This window comes from Humulus lupulus, chromosome 9, assembly GCF_963169125.1.
Source record: "Humulus lupulus chromosome 9, drHumLupu1.1, whole genome shotgun sequence".
NCBI lineage: Eukaryota > Viridiplantae > Streptophyta > Magnoliopsida > Rosales > Cannabaceae > Humulus > Humulus lupulus.
The window spans coordinates 113,143,770-113,160,954 of record NC_084801.1 but is presented as its reverse complement, the minus strand read 5'-3'; positions in this window follow the sequence as shown (position 1 = coordinate 113,160,954).

Sequence of the window (17,185 nt, the reverse complement as noted above, 5' to 3'; positions counted from 1 at the left end):
GAATCTCTAACCCCAGAAAAGGAAATTTAGTGCTCACCTTAGTCCTGATTAAGTTCCTGATTGATTCTTAAGCTAAGCCTTTAAATCACTCCTTCAATCCACTAAATTTCAGCTAAATTCCAGCTCAAATCCTTCAAATTCCTCTGTTAACTTCTTGTGTTTTACTTGAGAGAGAATAGAAAGATAAGGCTGAGAATAAAGGGTTGGTTTATTTCTTTCTACTGTTTTCCTTAAGCTTTAGCCTAATCTTATCCCGTTAAGTCAATCCCGAGGCTCGGGGTGCGGGAAACGTCCCCGAGGGAAAAACGGTAAAATCCCCCAATATTCCCACCTAGATTTCCTTACCTCAAATATATCTCCATATATTTATTTTCATAACCCGATAGTCTAAATAACTACCCGATACCTAAAATACCCCTGACTTATCCAAAGTCAACTGTTAAGCCCTGTTATGACTTTTCCCCGCTATTTTGCTCTAGGATCGCCTCGAGCCGTGCTCTACAGACCTACCCACATAATAATGTGGTTCTCACAATATCATATATATCACATTAATACCAGTATAATCATACAGGCATTTTAATCACGCAATTAAGCATTTAAATCAGTAAAGTCATTCAAATCACATTTAACCCAATAATGCCCTCCCGACACACTAATCAAGGCCCTTAAGCCTCATTAGCGAACTTGGGGTCGTTACACTTCTCTCATCACTCAGCCGCCTCATCTCCTTGTTCTTCCTCTCCTCTCTGTTCTGCATGATTTCACTCTCCTCCCATCCCAGCCCAAACAAATAGACCGACCACCAGACTCACTTGGCGATTCGACGGCAGCAGCACGGCCCAGCCGCATGACCACACCCATGCGACTTCTTCACTGACAAACACGGCTCAGCTGACCCTTCTGATCCAGAGAACACATCTTTCTACACCACTATTGATCGAACGTTTGAACAAGAACAATCGTTTTTGACGACTACTATATATGTGAAAGTACGTATATCCTTTAAGTTGTAATATAAAATTAATTGTATGACTTCCATTTATATATTTTGTTAGTAATGTGCAAGGTTTTAATATCTTCATTTATTTCATTCTTTAATGCAATCTAGTATTCTTTTTTTACTCTTGACTGTGATCTTCACTCGAGGAGCAATATTTACTGTACATAAAATATTTTGTTTATATAAATTGTCATCTTCTGTTTATGATGGGGAGTATGAGATAATTTCTTATCATCTTTGGAAGATCACCACATGACCCTTAAAAAATGAATTAAACTTCAGATCTTTTTTGTAGTTATCACTTTGTGAATTGGTTTCGTTAATTAGAGAATATTTGGTAATTATGCCTACTTTATTAGTAACATATATAACTATGTCATCATTGTAATGGACAGAAATTACTATCTGGAACTCCTCAAAATTTATGGTACCAAAAATTTACTCATATAAGTAAACAAAACAAATAATTTGAATTGGGAATAGTTTTTCTTGGTAACCATTTTTCCTTTTATGGCTTTAGCAGTTAAATAAATGTATGCTTTTTTCTCACTGTAATACAAATGTTCTGTTTTGCTTGGATGGTAAAACTGTGGATATACTAGAGGGTGCAGATCCATCTAAGTTGGAAAAATGTGAAACAGTATGCACCAGAAAATGGATCTACATGCTTGAGTGGAACTCTTAGTCATCATTGTAATGTATTTTTTTTTTCTCATTATAATTAGAAAAACATTAATCTTTCAATTAGGCAACCAAAAAACATTTGAAAAAGATAATGCTATATATTAATAAACTTAAATGCAAAACAAATAACCTTAAAAAAAACTTCAAACGAATAAGAAACAGACTCACAAATCACATGAGTTCATCAGCTGCACAAAAAACATAAGAAAGAAAATTACTAGGACACAATATTAATTCCTAGAACCTCAGGATTGGAGATGTGTCGTTTGTTAGAGTGGGAGAAAGTGGTTCAAAGGAAGCTTACAGAAATAGAATGTCTCTTAGTTACTGTTGAACAGAGATTAAAAGTAAGGGAATTGGACTCTGTTTGATAAATTTTCCCCTTTTCTTAGTTTAAATTGTAATAGTGGACTTGCATATATTTGCTAAATTCATATTATGCCTTATATTTGTTGCTGAAATTGTGTTTATAAATATGTAAATATGTAAATAGATCATTAATATGGATCACGAGGAAAATTTAGAAGAGATGATGGGGGAGTGGTTGGAGTATGTTGAAACTAATTTGTCAAGTTCTGATGGAGAAGATCAAGAGAAGGAAAGGAAAAAAGAGAATATATGAAAGAAGAGGAATGATCGACAAAAGCAAGATAAGGAAAAAGACAAAGAGACCGAGAAAATGATAATGAAAAACAAAAAGGGAAAGAGGTTGAACGACCAGAAAATAAGCAAAGGGTTGGAAAGAAAACATCGAGCGTGTGGGATCATTACACTAAGTTGCTTGATTGTGATCCTAAGAATCCAAGGGCTGCTTCCAATTATTGTGGCACCGATTATGCGGCTGATACAAAGTTGAATGGAACTAGCACACTATGGGCACATGTGGAGAGAAAATTTAAGAAGTGTCCTTTCAGTGACTGGGTTGAGCATAGTAAGAAGCAACAATCAACTATGGATAGATTTACTAAAAAGACAACTACCTGCAATGAAGAAGAAGTCGCTTGAAGTGGGCTGCCACTAAGGTTTAATCAAAATGCTGTTAGGAAAGTGATCGCTGAATATATCATTATGGATGATTTATCCTTTAGGCACGTGGATGGAAAAGGATTTCAAAAGCTCATTAAACATTCTCTCCCACATTTCAGTTCCCATCAAGATTTACTGTTGCGAGAGATATTTATAGTGCGTTTCTAGATCAGAAGAAAGAGCTGAAGTCGATTTTGGTGAAGCACAGAATGTTGTTGACTGCACATTGGGTTGATGATAATTGGAAAGTGCAAAAGAGAATTATCAACTTTATCCAAGTTCCTTGCCATAAAGGGCACTTTGTGGGGAAAGAGTTGATAAATTGTCTTAATGAGTGAGGTATCTCCTCAGTTTCTGCAGTGACGATTGACAATGCCTCCTTAAATGACGTTGCTCTTACAAAATTGAAGGGGCACTTGTTGGACAAAGACAATACAATTCCATTGAATGGCGAAATGTTTCATATGAGGTGTTCAGCTCATATTTTAAATTTGATAGTAACTGATGGGTTAAAATAGTTGAATGATGCAATTTCAAGCATTCAAAATGCAGTGAGATATGTGCGGTCATCTCCAGCTAGACTGAAAAGATTTAAAGAAAGTTGCAAGGATGCAAACATTGAATCAAAAGCCTTGTTATGCTTGGATGTGGTTACTAGGTGGAACTCCACCTACTTGATGTTAGAATCTGCTATAAAATTCTAGAAGGCTTTTGAGAATTTGGAAGCAGATGCGAACTACACAAAGTACTTTGATGAAGAAAGAATGGATGGCCCACCAACCAACCTAGACTGGGAAAAAGCAGTTGTATTTGTTGACTTTTTGAGGAGATTCTATGATCTTACTAATCAATTTAGTGGGTCATTATATGTCACATCCAATCTATTCCTTCCAGATATTTTGAAGGTTCAAGCTGATTTAACTACTATGGCTTCTAATCCTGATACTTTGTTAAGGGCTAGGCAGTTAGTATGAAACGAAAGTATGAGAAGTACTGGGGAAGGATTGAGAAGCTGAATATGTTGACATTTATTGCCAATATCCTTGATCCAAAATATAAATTAGAGGTTGTGAATCGTGGTTTCAAATTTGTGTACACTTCAAGTGAGGCTGAAAAAATGATAAAGTTGGTGACAAATACTTTGCAGCAGTATGCTTTTTATAAACAACAACAACCATCTCAGTCATCCTAAGCTCAACCATCTCAATCTCAGTCTCAACCATCTCAGCCCGTTATCAATTCCACTACAGAATCATTTCTTCAAGGGCAACTACAACTTAGTGATGACATTGAAGAAGATGATCTTGAATACTACTTGAGTGATAGTCGTGAGAAGCTTGATCCTACCTTTCATATTCTACAATGGTGGAAACAAAATGGAATCAAGTATCCAATAGTTGCGCGCATGGCAAAAGATGTATTGGCTATTCAAATGTCTACAATAGCATCTGAATCAGCTTTTTCTATTGGGGGAAGAATCCTAGATTCATTTAGGAGTTCCTTATCCCTAAGGATGGTGGAGGATTTGATTTGTTCTAAAAATTGGTATACTTGTGAGTATGAAGAGCCTGTTGTGCTTCGACAATACATGGATGAGATTGATGGTTTAGAGGCATGTGAACAAGTTTTTCCAGGTATTTATTTACTTAATAGCTTATTCTAATTGAAATATATTATATATATTATGGCTTATTTTTATTAATTGAAGATTTGTCAGGTGATGGCTCGTGTATTACCTATGTACCTGAGAATCTTGGCAATGGGTCTGGGAGCGGGAGTGGGACCGATAAGAACAACTGAAATCTCAAGGTAACTAGTTGAATTCTAAGATTGTAGTTTAGTAGCTTTATTTCTCTTAGAAGTATCATGTAGCATGTGTCATACATTATAATTTTATTCTTTATTTTGTCTTAGGAGTAGGTGTTCATGGTTGCTTGATGCAGGATTGGACTTTATTTTCTATCTGTTCTTTTGAACTTGATTTGTGTTGTTGTAGTCAATCAGACTTAGATTTAATTTGTGTTGTAATGGACTATGGACTTTGGACTTTAAGTTTAAACTTTAATCATGTGTTGAGATTTGTGGTTGTAGGCTTTTGGTTTTAAATTTTAATTGTGTTGTGTCTTGGATTGGACAAATCGACATTGGAGTATTGGACTTTTGATGATGTGCTGTGATTTGAGGTTATGTTATGCTCTTATGGACTTGTAATTATGTTTCAAACTTTAAAAATTGTGAATGTAATTATGTTGATGTTCTATATATTTATGTTTTAAAAACGCACAAAAATGGATTCCTACAATCCAAAATTTTAGTTTTTTTAACTAAAACTTAAAAAAAAAAATATTTTAAATTCGGTTTGCTCGATTTAACCGACCAAACCGCGGTCCAAAACAGTCGATTTTTTTCTTTATCTGGTTTGGTCGGTCGGTTTTTGGATTGCACCAATCTGGACCAAAAACCGAATTCTGGATTTAATAATATGAAAACCGCCCAAACCGACCGATGCTCACCCCTAGTATTTCCTATGTTATTTAATCCGAGTTTTTTCTCCCATTAGGGTTTACCCCTTGGTCCGAGACCAATCTTTATTTGCATAAAACTAGATCCTTTATCGGATCATCACAGCTCTATAAAAATTCACGAATTATCAAAAATTCATATAATATCATTTATTACAATAAAATTCCACATAATTCTTCACCGGCTCTAACTGGCTAATAACGTATGTTCAAAACACGGGACATCACTGTAACGTCCCAAATTCCCTAATGTGGCTTAGCGCCTTAATTAGGGGGCCAGGAGGGTAATACTTGGTTTATTATGTTATTATGTGATTATATGCATGATTATGTGATTTGTATTATGATAGGGCTGTATTTGCATGCATGTGGACCCGTTTCTTATTAGAATGGGCATTTTCGTAATTTTGGCCCGTTGAGGGCATATTTGTATAATTGTGTGCATATATGTGATATATGTGTGAGACCACATTATTATGTGGAAATATATTTGAGATACTCGGCACGAGGCGATCCTAGGAGGCAAGTTAGCGGTTAGGTCATAACGAGGTCAAATATCGTGCTCGGGGTGAGCTTATGGTAATTTGGTATTTAGTACATTACAGGGATTGAGCGGGTAATGAGAAATTACTTGGTAATTATTTGAGGATATTGGGAGCAACGGGAATTGTAAGACGTAAATTATGATTAACGGGACAATTGGCTAATGAAAAGTTTGCCCTTGGGGCATCAAAGGGCCTATGTTTGACTAAGGGGTAAAAGGGTCATTTTCGCCTAAGATATGATAAGTGCAGAACATAGTTAGAACTCTCAGCTCTCTTCTCTCTCTCGATCTCTCGATCTCTCTCTCTCTCTCTTGGTTGAATTTTGGGGCAAAGCTAGAGAATTCAAAGCTTGGAATTCTAGAGGTTAAGGTTTAGAATTGAATTGCAGCAGCTAGAGGGATTCAATTCACAACTGAGGTAAAGAACTATAAACTCTCTTTTAGTTGATATTTCATTGTGGTTTTAGTTGCTCTTGAACTTGTAAGTTCAACATTTTGGTTTGAGTTTTTGGCAGTGTTTGGTATGTGTTTAAGCCTGGGTTTTGTTGTTGGGCTTGAGGTGTGATGTTTGGTATGGTTTGCTAATGATTTTTTATGAGTATTGATCTGAGGAGAATAGGGATGGCTGGGTTCGCAGGGTCGCGTCGTGGCCCTGTTCTTCGGTGCCACAGCTCGTGCAAACCCTAGGGCCTAAGGGGGGCTCTGTTTTGGGGGTGCGTCGCGGCCGTCAAGGGCAAGTTGCGGCCCGCTCCCTGGACCCAGACAGGGGGGCTTTCTATCTAGGAGGCGCATTGTGACCCTTAGGGGAAAGTCGCGGCCCACCTAGCCATTTTAGGCGATCATAGGTTTTAATGATGGGATTTCAAACCTTAAGGCTCGGGATCGAATCTACTACCAAGTTAGGAGGAATTCGAGGTCCTGGAGGCTAGGACTTGGCCCGGAAACCTTTATTTGGTCATTATTGACGGGATTCTATATTTGGTTATGACTAGGTTATTGCTAGGGCTCAAGATCACGATTCTATATCGAGGTTCATTCTTATTTTACATTATATGTAATGACCCAACTATTTCTAAGGCTTGGACCATTAAAACTACTAGACATAGCTACTACTTTGGGAGAAAACATACATAAGAAATAATCATAACTTTATTAAAACTTCAAAATAAATGTTGTGTAAATTTAAAAAAAAATGTGGTATGGGTACCCATTGTTTAATTAAACATAAAACATAACTTTAAATTATTTGTTCAAAACTAAATGCGGAATTACAAAAGAAATATGATTCAAAAACTAAAATAAACGTCATCCTCAATCGACTCGCAGCCCATTCATTCCATTCATCCTCAACACACAAGCCAAGCCACCAAGAATCCTCCCGCCTCCGTGTCTAGTTTCCTGCATCACACTAAAAAATAGGAGTGAGCCTATTGCCCAACAAGGAAAAATACACTAACAATATATAACATAAATCATATACATAAGGCTATATCATAAATATATACTATAAAACATATATCATATAAGACTACAATGGCCATCATACTTCTTGGGGCTTGTTAACTAACCAAGTCATATGCCCATAGATTTGTGGGGCTTGCTAGCCAAGCAAGTCATATGCCCATAAATTATTGTGGCTTGCTAGCTAGACAAATCATGTGCCCAAGGACTATAAACATACTATACATAATGTAAATGTAACATAACATAACATAACATAACATAAGCATAACATATCATATCATATAAACATATAAAATCTATCCTATTTTCCTTACCAAAACTGGGATATTTGAGAACAAGAGCAGGATTAGAACACTCCTAAAACCAAAAGTAAGAATGGTGAGTTTCTAAAGAAAAAAGATGAAAAGGAAACTAAACCAGCAAAGAAGAAACTTACCGAGAAGAAACTAAGAATAAAGAACTTAAACACCTAACCACCAAAATCATAAACATAAGTTAGGATTTGAAAGAAACTTAAGGAAAACTAAGGAATCATAAAGAATAGAACTTATGAATAATATTACCTTGGATGAACTAGAACCGATCTACACTTCAATATTAAAAACACACTTTATCTCACTACCCAAGTGTTTATAAGGCTTAAGATGATAAAGCTTTTATCCCCGAAATGCAAGTGTATCACTCTATAGAAATCCTAGTAGCTTGAAGGCTCTGAACACAGCTTGAAGAATGGGAGAAATGGCTGGGTACTAGGTCCTATTTATAGAGTTCAAGGAATGAAAATATCTCCCTTTTGGCTTGAATAAAATAATGAATATTGAATGAAAACTAATTGAATATTTGGTCAACAGATGCTTAAGACTCGGTCAAAACCGTTCAAAGGCAAGTCAAGAGGATAAGGGATGAATCAAGCTCGGTTTTCTCGGAGTTCGAAAAACCAATCCTAGGGTCGATATATTGCCCACCCTAGGCGATATATCGCCTGACCCTATATCCTGAGTGTTCGTGATTTCGTTCGTGCGAATTCAACATGTTTTCCATATCTCCCGTGCTGCAGTATATCGCCTCTAAGGCTACGATATGTCAGCATATGTAGATAATTTAAACGCGTTTTTGCATGAATTTAGGATAATTAGAGTTGATTAATCAGGTTTGACTGAGTAATACGTGATTCCAACTAGTTCTGGAAGGGTCTAGAGCTTCTAGAAACTTCTATTATTGAATTATCCATTTAAAATGCTTAAATCCTCAAATAAACAAGTTTGTGACAAGTGTCATGCTCTTAATGGTTCCAGAAGATTCTAGAGTTTCTAGAACTTTCTTTTATTTAAACTATAATTATATCCTTAAATAAACATGATTATGACAAGTGTCACACTCTTAATGGTTCTATCTAAACCTTAGGTTATAATTAAAATATTTCCATGACCAAAAATATTAATCAAACCTTATATTATAATTAATATTTCTAAACTATAGGTTAAACTTATAAAATCCATAACTATTGCTACGAGTGTCCTACTAAGTCCCGGTTTGAACCAAAATCCACGAAAATCTAATATACTACAAATTACTACTAACTATCTAGCTAGCTAAGTAAACATTCTGGGAATCTAATGAATCCGCATACTTCTGTCCTTCTTCTTCACAAATAGAACTGGTGCTCCCCATAGCGAATGGCTCGGTCTAATGAATCCCAAGTCTAAGAGTTCTTGTAGCTGCATCTTTAACTCCTTTAGTTCGGTAGGTTCCATCTGGTATGGTGCCTTGGAGATAGGCTCGATGCCTAATACTAGTTCGATTGTGAAGTCAATTTCCTGAGTCGACGACAATCCTGGTAAGTCGTCAGGAAATACTTCTGGAAATTCCTTTACAATGTGGACGTCTCCAACCTTTAGTGGTGCTTCCTTTACCACATTCGCGGCATTAGCTAAAAATATGTGACATCCTTTTTCTATCATCCTCTGAGCTTTGAGAGATGAAATAAGCGGTGTGTGTAGCCCTGAAACCTTTCCCATAAAGCATAGTCTCTGACCGTCAGGAGTCTTGAACATTACTTGCTTACGTCTACAGTCAATTGTTGCGCCATGCCTTGCTAGCCAGTCCATTCCCAGTATCACATCGAAGTCTTTGATCTCTAATTCTATCGGTCTCCTTCTAGTTCTACATCCATAATTTTGATTGGTACGCCTCGTACTACCCGTGATGATAGGACTATTTCACTCGAAGGCAATTCTGTTACAAACCTAGTTCTAAATATTTCACAAGGTTTGTCTAATTTTTCTATCATTCCCAACAAGATATACGAGTGAGTGGCTCCCAAATCAAATATACAGAACATACATTATTGAGGATAGGAATCTGACCTGTGACCACTTTATTGCTAGCGTCAGCTTCTCCTTGGGTTAAGGAAAAGACCCTGACAGGAACCATCTTGTTGTCCCTTTTTTCCTCTGTTTTGAGTTGGGGACATTCTCTCTTCCGGTGTCCTTCCCGACCACAATTGTAGCATCCCTTGGTATTTTCATAGAACTCACCAGGATGTTTCTTTTGGCACTTAACACATTGCGGGTAATCTACATAACCCGGCCTATTATCTCCATTGTTCGTCCATGCCCTTTTATCGTTATCAGACTGCTTATTGTCAGGATGCCGTCTCTTCTAACCATTATTATTGCTGGACTGATGGTTGTTGTTTCGACCATTCTAAGGTTGACTTTTCTGTTTAGGCCCAGGCTTACTGGCCTCCTCTTTACTAACATTCTCCTGAAGCCTTTCTACTTCTATAGCCATTTCTAGAACATCAGCATAAGTAGTATTTCCCGGGTTTGCTAGCTTAACCCCTAACTCAATCTTTGGTCTAAGTCCTCTGACAAACTTGGTAACCCTCAGAAAGTCAGTTGGAACCATCTCTAGTGACAATTTGGCTAGTCGGTCGAACTACCGAGCATACTCTGCTACTGATAAGTTCCCTTGCTTTAGACCAGCGAACTCCTCGACTTTTGTAGCGATGACAGCTGAGTTGTAGTACTTTTTGTGGAATAACTCCACAAATATGGTACAAGTCATGGTGGCGACATTGTGAGTCTGCTAAACTAAGTCCCACCATATTCTAGCATCTTTCTTGAGCGAAGACGAAATGCAGGATATGCAGTCCGCGTTGCGAGATTTATCTCCCTTCAAAGCTCGGAGTGTGTTTCTTACGGAACCGCTCGTAGATTGGCTCCATGTGCTAAGCTGGGTATGGCACATAGTTTTCCATTGGCCATCCCCCATAAGGACCTGCTTGATGGGGTGCTGGAGCCATTTGCTACGGTTGTGGCTAAGGCGGAGGCTGAGTCTTAGTCTGAGCCTATAGTCGTTGTTGCTGTAGTAATTCCTCAACTTGCTGTCGTAGCCTGGCAATTTCTGCGGTGTTGTCAACCGGCGGTGGCGACGCACTTCAGTTAGTAGAAGTAGTGGTAGCATGCGCTCCTCTTCTGTGAATTGGAGGGACTTCATTGCACTCAGGAGCGGCTTTGGAGGCATTGGCATTGGTGCGAGCAGACCTTTTGGGCGACATCTTCAGCAGAGTTCTAACAGTCGAGAAAAACATGTTAGAACTTACCCTAATAGGCTCTAAGGCAAAAACTTAATCTAAGCAAACATAACTCATACCTTTTAATTATGATTTCTTATGAAAAAGTTATATAAGCCTTCTTTATAATTAGGGTGTGTTTCTATACTTAGAAAAATAAGCCATCTTCATTATTTTCTAAGTGTGTTTCTAATCATCCTATATGACTTAATTCTCAGGCTCGAAACTCGTTGTTGTTCCAACGTTAACCATATTGAGGGAGGGCTGGGATCAGTAAAATCGTTCCCACTACTATGGCCCCATAACTCTCAATATAGAACCCGGTCCATTTATTTGTATCCACCCTCACCGAACTTGGTCATTATTTATTAAAATTATTATTTATTATGACTGTAAAAAAAATCAAACTCATACATGTCATCAAAATAACAATGATATTTATTTGGAAAAATAGTTTTCAGTAAGTACAATCATAAATGCAAATATAATAAATAAGATAAATAAAGAAACTAATCTATTCTAAAAATCGGGATCTTCTACATCTGATCCTTGATCTAACATATCATCATCTATCTCTTCATAATCTTCATTTTCGTGAGCCTCAAAATTTCCTCTAGGAAGATTCGTAAAAATTCTATTTTTTTGTTCTTATGTGAATTGGAATTCCATCTTAGAGGTAAACCTAAGTATGAGAAAATAATATCTCATAGCTACTGGTAATTCATCTTCATCATCTATAGTCTCCCATATTTTTTCTAAAGTTGCAATTACAATAGGAAAATCTTTAAACAAGTCTAATCACTAAAACATATTGCTCCGTTGCTCTCATCATGATATGTTTAGTTGCTTGGAGGTGACCTATCTCATTGTGGAATAACAATAATCTCCGAGTGATTCTTTCTAGCACTCCTATTGTATTTCTTGGTTCTCTAATTCTTTTCAAGGTCTTAATGGCTCAGATATCGTCATAGGTTAAGGCTCCATCCATTCTTAACTGAAAACATAAGGCTAAACCGTTAGCTAATAACATAAACATAATAACTAAAACATAAACACCTACATTGGCGGTTAGATTCGGAGCTTGAGCATGTGTATCCATAACTTTAAATTATTTGTTCAAAACTAAATGCAGAATTACAAAAGAAAACATGATTCAAAAACTAAAATAAACGTCATCCTCAATCGACTCGCAGCCCATTCATCCTCAACACACAAGCAGGGCCACCAAGAATCCTTCCGCCTTCGTATCTAGTTTCCTGCATCACACTAAAATAAAGGAGTGGGCCTAATACCCAACAAGGAAAAATATACTAACAATATATAACATAAATCATATACATAAGGTTATATCATAATTACATACTATAAAAGATATATCATATAAGACTACAATGGCCATCATACTTCTTGGGGCTTGTTAACTAACCAAGTCATATGCCCATAGATTAGTGGGGCTTGCTAGCCAAGCAAGTCATATGCCCATAAATTATTGGGGCTTGCTAGCTAGACAAATCATGTGCCCAAGGACTATAAACATACTATACATAATGTAAATGTAACATAACATAACATAACATAACATAAGCATAACATATCATATCATATAAACATATAAAATCTATCCTATTTTCCTTACCAAAACAGGGATATTTGAGAAGAAGAGCGGGATTAGAACACTCCTAAAACCAAAAGTAAGAATGGTGTGTTTCTAAAGAAAAAATATGAAAAGGAAACTAAACCATCAAAGAAGAAACTTACCGAGAATAACCTAAGAATAAAGAACTTAAACACCTAACCACCAAAATCATAAACAGAAGTTAGGATTTTAAAGAAACTTAAGGAAAACTAAGGAATCATAAAGAATAGAACTTATGAATAATATTACCTTGGATGAACTAGAACCGATCTACACTTCAATATTAAAAACACACTTTATCTCACTACCCAAGTGTTTATAAGGCTTAAGATGATAAAGCTTTTATCCCCGAAATGCAAGTGTATCACTCTATAGAAATCCTAGTAGCTTGAAGGCTCTGAACACAGCTTGAAGAATGGGAGAAATGGCTGGGTACTAGGTCCTATTTATAGAGTTCAAGGAATGAAAATATCTCCCTTTTGGCTTGAATAAAATAATGAATATTGAATGAAAAATAATTGAATATTTGGTCAACAAATGCTTAAGACTCGGTCAAAACCGTTCAAAGGCAAGTCAAGAGGATAAGGGATGAATCAATCTCGGATTTCTCGGAGTTCGAATAACCAATCCTAGGGTCGATATATTGCCCACCCTAGGCGATATATCACCTGACCCTATATCCTGAGTGTTCGTGATTTCGTTCGTGCGAAGTTAACATGTTTTCCATATCTCCCGTGCTGCGGTATAGCGGCATACGTAGATAATTTAAATGCGTTTTTGCACGTATTTAGGATAATTAGAGTTGGTTAATCAGGTTTAACTTAGTAATACGTGATTCCAGCAGGGTCTGGAAGGGTCTAGAGCTTCTAGAAACTTCTATTATTGAATTATCCATTTAAAATGCTTAAAGCCTCAAATAAACAAGATTTTGACAAGTGCCATGCTCTTAATGGTTCTGGAATATTCTAGAGTTTCTAGAACTTTCTTTTATTTAAACTATAATTAAATCCTTAAATAAACATGATTATGACAAGTGTCATACTCTTAATAGTTCTATGTTAACCTTAAGTTATAATTAAAATATTTCTATGACCAAAAATATTAATCAAACATTATATTATAATTAATATTTCTAAACTATAGGTTAAACTTATAAAAATCCATAACTATTGCTACGAGTGTCCTACTAAGTCCCGGTTTGAGACAAAATTCACGAAATCTAATATACTACAAACTACTACTAACTATCTAGCTAGCTAAGTAAACATTCTGGGAATCTACATTATATTGGAACCTTGGGTAAGAAAATTGCACCTATTATGTTATATACATGATTAGGGCTTGGCCCGAATGGTGAATATAGTCTTGATTGGCATTGGCCTCTATTGTAACGCCTTGGATATCCATGACCGTTACACTGTGTATTTGAAATAGTGCAAGACTTTTTAATCAAGTCATTTGAATAAAAATGTGATCCTAAAGTCATAATCTGTTCAGGGTTAAAATATTTTGATCATAAACGGTTAATTTTTATTAAAATAGATGGTTGGTACATGGGATCCCAAAAACTGGGTTTAAAAAAACAATTTACAAACTCCCAAAACTTATATACAATTAGTGGCCACTCTAATGGAAAAATACAAGTTTTAGGCTTCTGTCCTTATACTTTCCCTCGGCCGTGGTGGACGAGCAGCTAACAATGTACACCTCGCCCCCAGAGCTCTCCAACTCATTGTTGGTCTAGCTTACCCTTGTCTTTACCTGCACCACGTAGCACCTGTGAGCCAAGGCCCAGCAAGAAAACCATAGCAATAATACATTATCAATGATGATAATCAATTAATTCATAAGACAATTAACTAGATATTCAACATGCCATAGCATCAAGCTAACAACAGTAAACATTTATATTCAACAATTCATCTCAATCAACATGCAGTACTTAGGGTCGACGTCGTTAGGCCGCACCCTCTATTTAATCCACTGACTCTGGCTCTCTTAGGTCGAATCCAGTGTTTATCTTGCTGACCTCGGCTCACAGTGGCCAAGTCGCATCCTGTGGGCAAATCATTAGCCTGGGGCTCTCTTAGGCCGTTCATTTCCATATGCCAAATCATTCATTTAGCCATACATGTTCAAGTATTGGGAAACTCAATCCCGCTATAACCACACAAGGGTGCAGTTTTCTTACCTTTAATTTCGAACAGAGATAATAGAATGGTCCCGAGCACGATCCTTAGCCCCGAACCTTGGCAATAAACCTATTCATAGTGTCCAATGGGTGATTGTTACTTCCAATCCAATAAAAGCTTAGGATAAAAAAATTAGCCTCCGAGACCTAAATTTCTACTAAACCGGGTAGTAGAAATGGTCATGAGCGCCTAGAATTCCCCTCAACTTGAACCAATCCAAACCCAGCCTAATCCTTGAATTCTCCTTTATTTTCTAGCCTAAATTCCCAGTTTGAACCCCCTAGTTTTCCTTCTGTTTTTTCCCTTAACTTCAAAGCACAATGAGAGAGTGAAAGAGAGAGTGAAACTGTGAGAGAGAAGGAGAGAGCTACAAAGAATTCCACCACTTTCTGAGTTATTCCTAAGGATTACAAAACTTATCCCTTGTCTAATAAATGACCATTATGCCCTTCCTTATCATACTTAATCTTTTAATTATTCTAAGGGTAAAATAGTCATTTTCCCTCAGTTGCCGCTTATTCCTCAATTGTTCCTACCATTAACCAATTAATCCCATCGTAACCAATTAATCACCAAATACATATTCAATATCCATAATTCCCAAAATATCCACGAATTTTTTTTCCAAATACCCCTAAGCTTCCCCAAGCCGGGTATTAAACCCCGTTGTGACTATTTCGCCAATCCTCTCACTAGGACAGTCTCGAGCCATATGTTGTAAATATATTCACATAATAATATGGTCTAAATAATTTATCACATATAATTACTTTTATGCCCTCAACGGGAAAAAATTACAAATATGCCCTTATGAGCTATAAAGGGCCCACATGCATATCTAATACTCACAAACATGCATGTCACATAGTCATATAATCATATTAATCATGCATGCCACATAATCATGCATTAAACCTTAAATCACACATATACCAATTATGCCATCTTGGCACGCTAATCAAGGCCCTTAAGCCTTGTTAGTGATTTTGGGTCATTACAACTATCCCCTCCTACTGAGAATTTCGTCATCAAAATTTACCTGAAGAACTCGGGATACTGATCTCGCATCGCTGACTCAAGCTCCCAGGTCACTTCGTCGACCTTGCTATTCCTCCATGACACTTTGACTAGAGTAATCGTCTTGTTCTGTAGAACCTTGTCATTCCTGTCTAAGATCTGGACCAGTCACTCCTCATAAGACAAATTTTTCTACAGTTCTAAGTCGTCATAATTCAACACATGAGTCGTATCTGAGATGTACTTCCGAAGCATAGAAATGTTGAATATGTCTTGAACTCCCGACAACGACGGTGGCTGTGCCAATCTATAGGCCACCAGCCGATCCTTTCTAGGATCTCAAAAGGTCTAATAAATCTAGGGCTCAACTTGCCCTTTTTCCCAAACCTCCTCACCCCTCGCAGTGGTGAGACTCGCAAAAACACGTGGTCCCCTACCTGAAACTCTACGTCCTGATGCTTAGGATCAACTTAGCTCTTCTGTCTGCTCTGCGAAGCGAGCACTCGGGCTCAGATCTTCTCTATAGCCTCATTAGTCTTCTGAACCATGTCCAGCCCCAGATACTTCCTCTCACCCATCTCATCCCAATGAATGGGCGATCTACACCTCCTCCCATATAACATCTCATATGGTGCTACTTCAATCAATTATTGATAACTATTGTTATATGAAAACTCAATCAACGGAATATACTTACTCCAAGACCCCTCGAAGTCTATCACACACGCTCTGAGCATGTCCTCAAATATCTGAATCATTCTCTCAGACTGTCCATCAGTCTAAGGATGACAAGTTGTGCTGAACTTCAACTGATTCCCCATAGCCTTCTGCAATCCATCCCAAAATTTGGAGGTAAAGGTAGGATCCTGGTCTGATACTATATACTTGAGAACCCCATGGAGACATACAATCTCTCTCACATACATCTTCGCATACTGATATATAGTATAGGTCGTCCCCACTGGCAGAAAGTGAGCTGACTTGGTGTATCTTGTAACGACCCGGATTTTCAAGACTCGATAATGCGGAAATATAAATGTTTTCATTTAACAAAAAGTCTCAAAAACCCATATAAAAAAACTATTTAAAAAGTCGTATGGCCATACTTAACTTTTAATTACAAACATATTTTATAAAGAGTAGAGTGAGCTTAGTTTAGGAAAATTACACAACATTTCCAAAAATAAAATGGCTTCCCAAAAGGTCGATCCACATGTACATTTGTAAGGTAGACTTTAGCGCTCACTGCTCTGCCTTGCCCTTATTCTTACCAACAACAGGAAGAAACTAGGTAAGCGAAAACGCTTAGTAAGTTCAATCTTAAAACAAAAGCATGCAGAGAATTAGGGTTCCAGATCCATCCGGACCCTACACAATCAATTTCAAAAATGCAAAAGCGTCCTGGCAAACTTATGGTCATGCCTGATAACCAATGACAAAGTATTTCATATAAATAGATAAATTCCTACACTCAGAAAATCCCAGAACAAGCAGATATATTATATCACAACTATATCTTA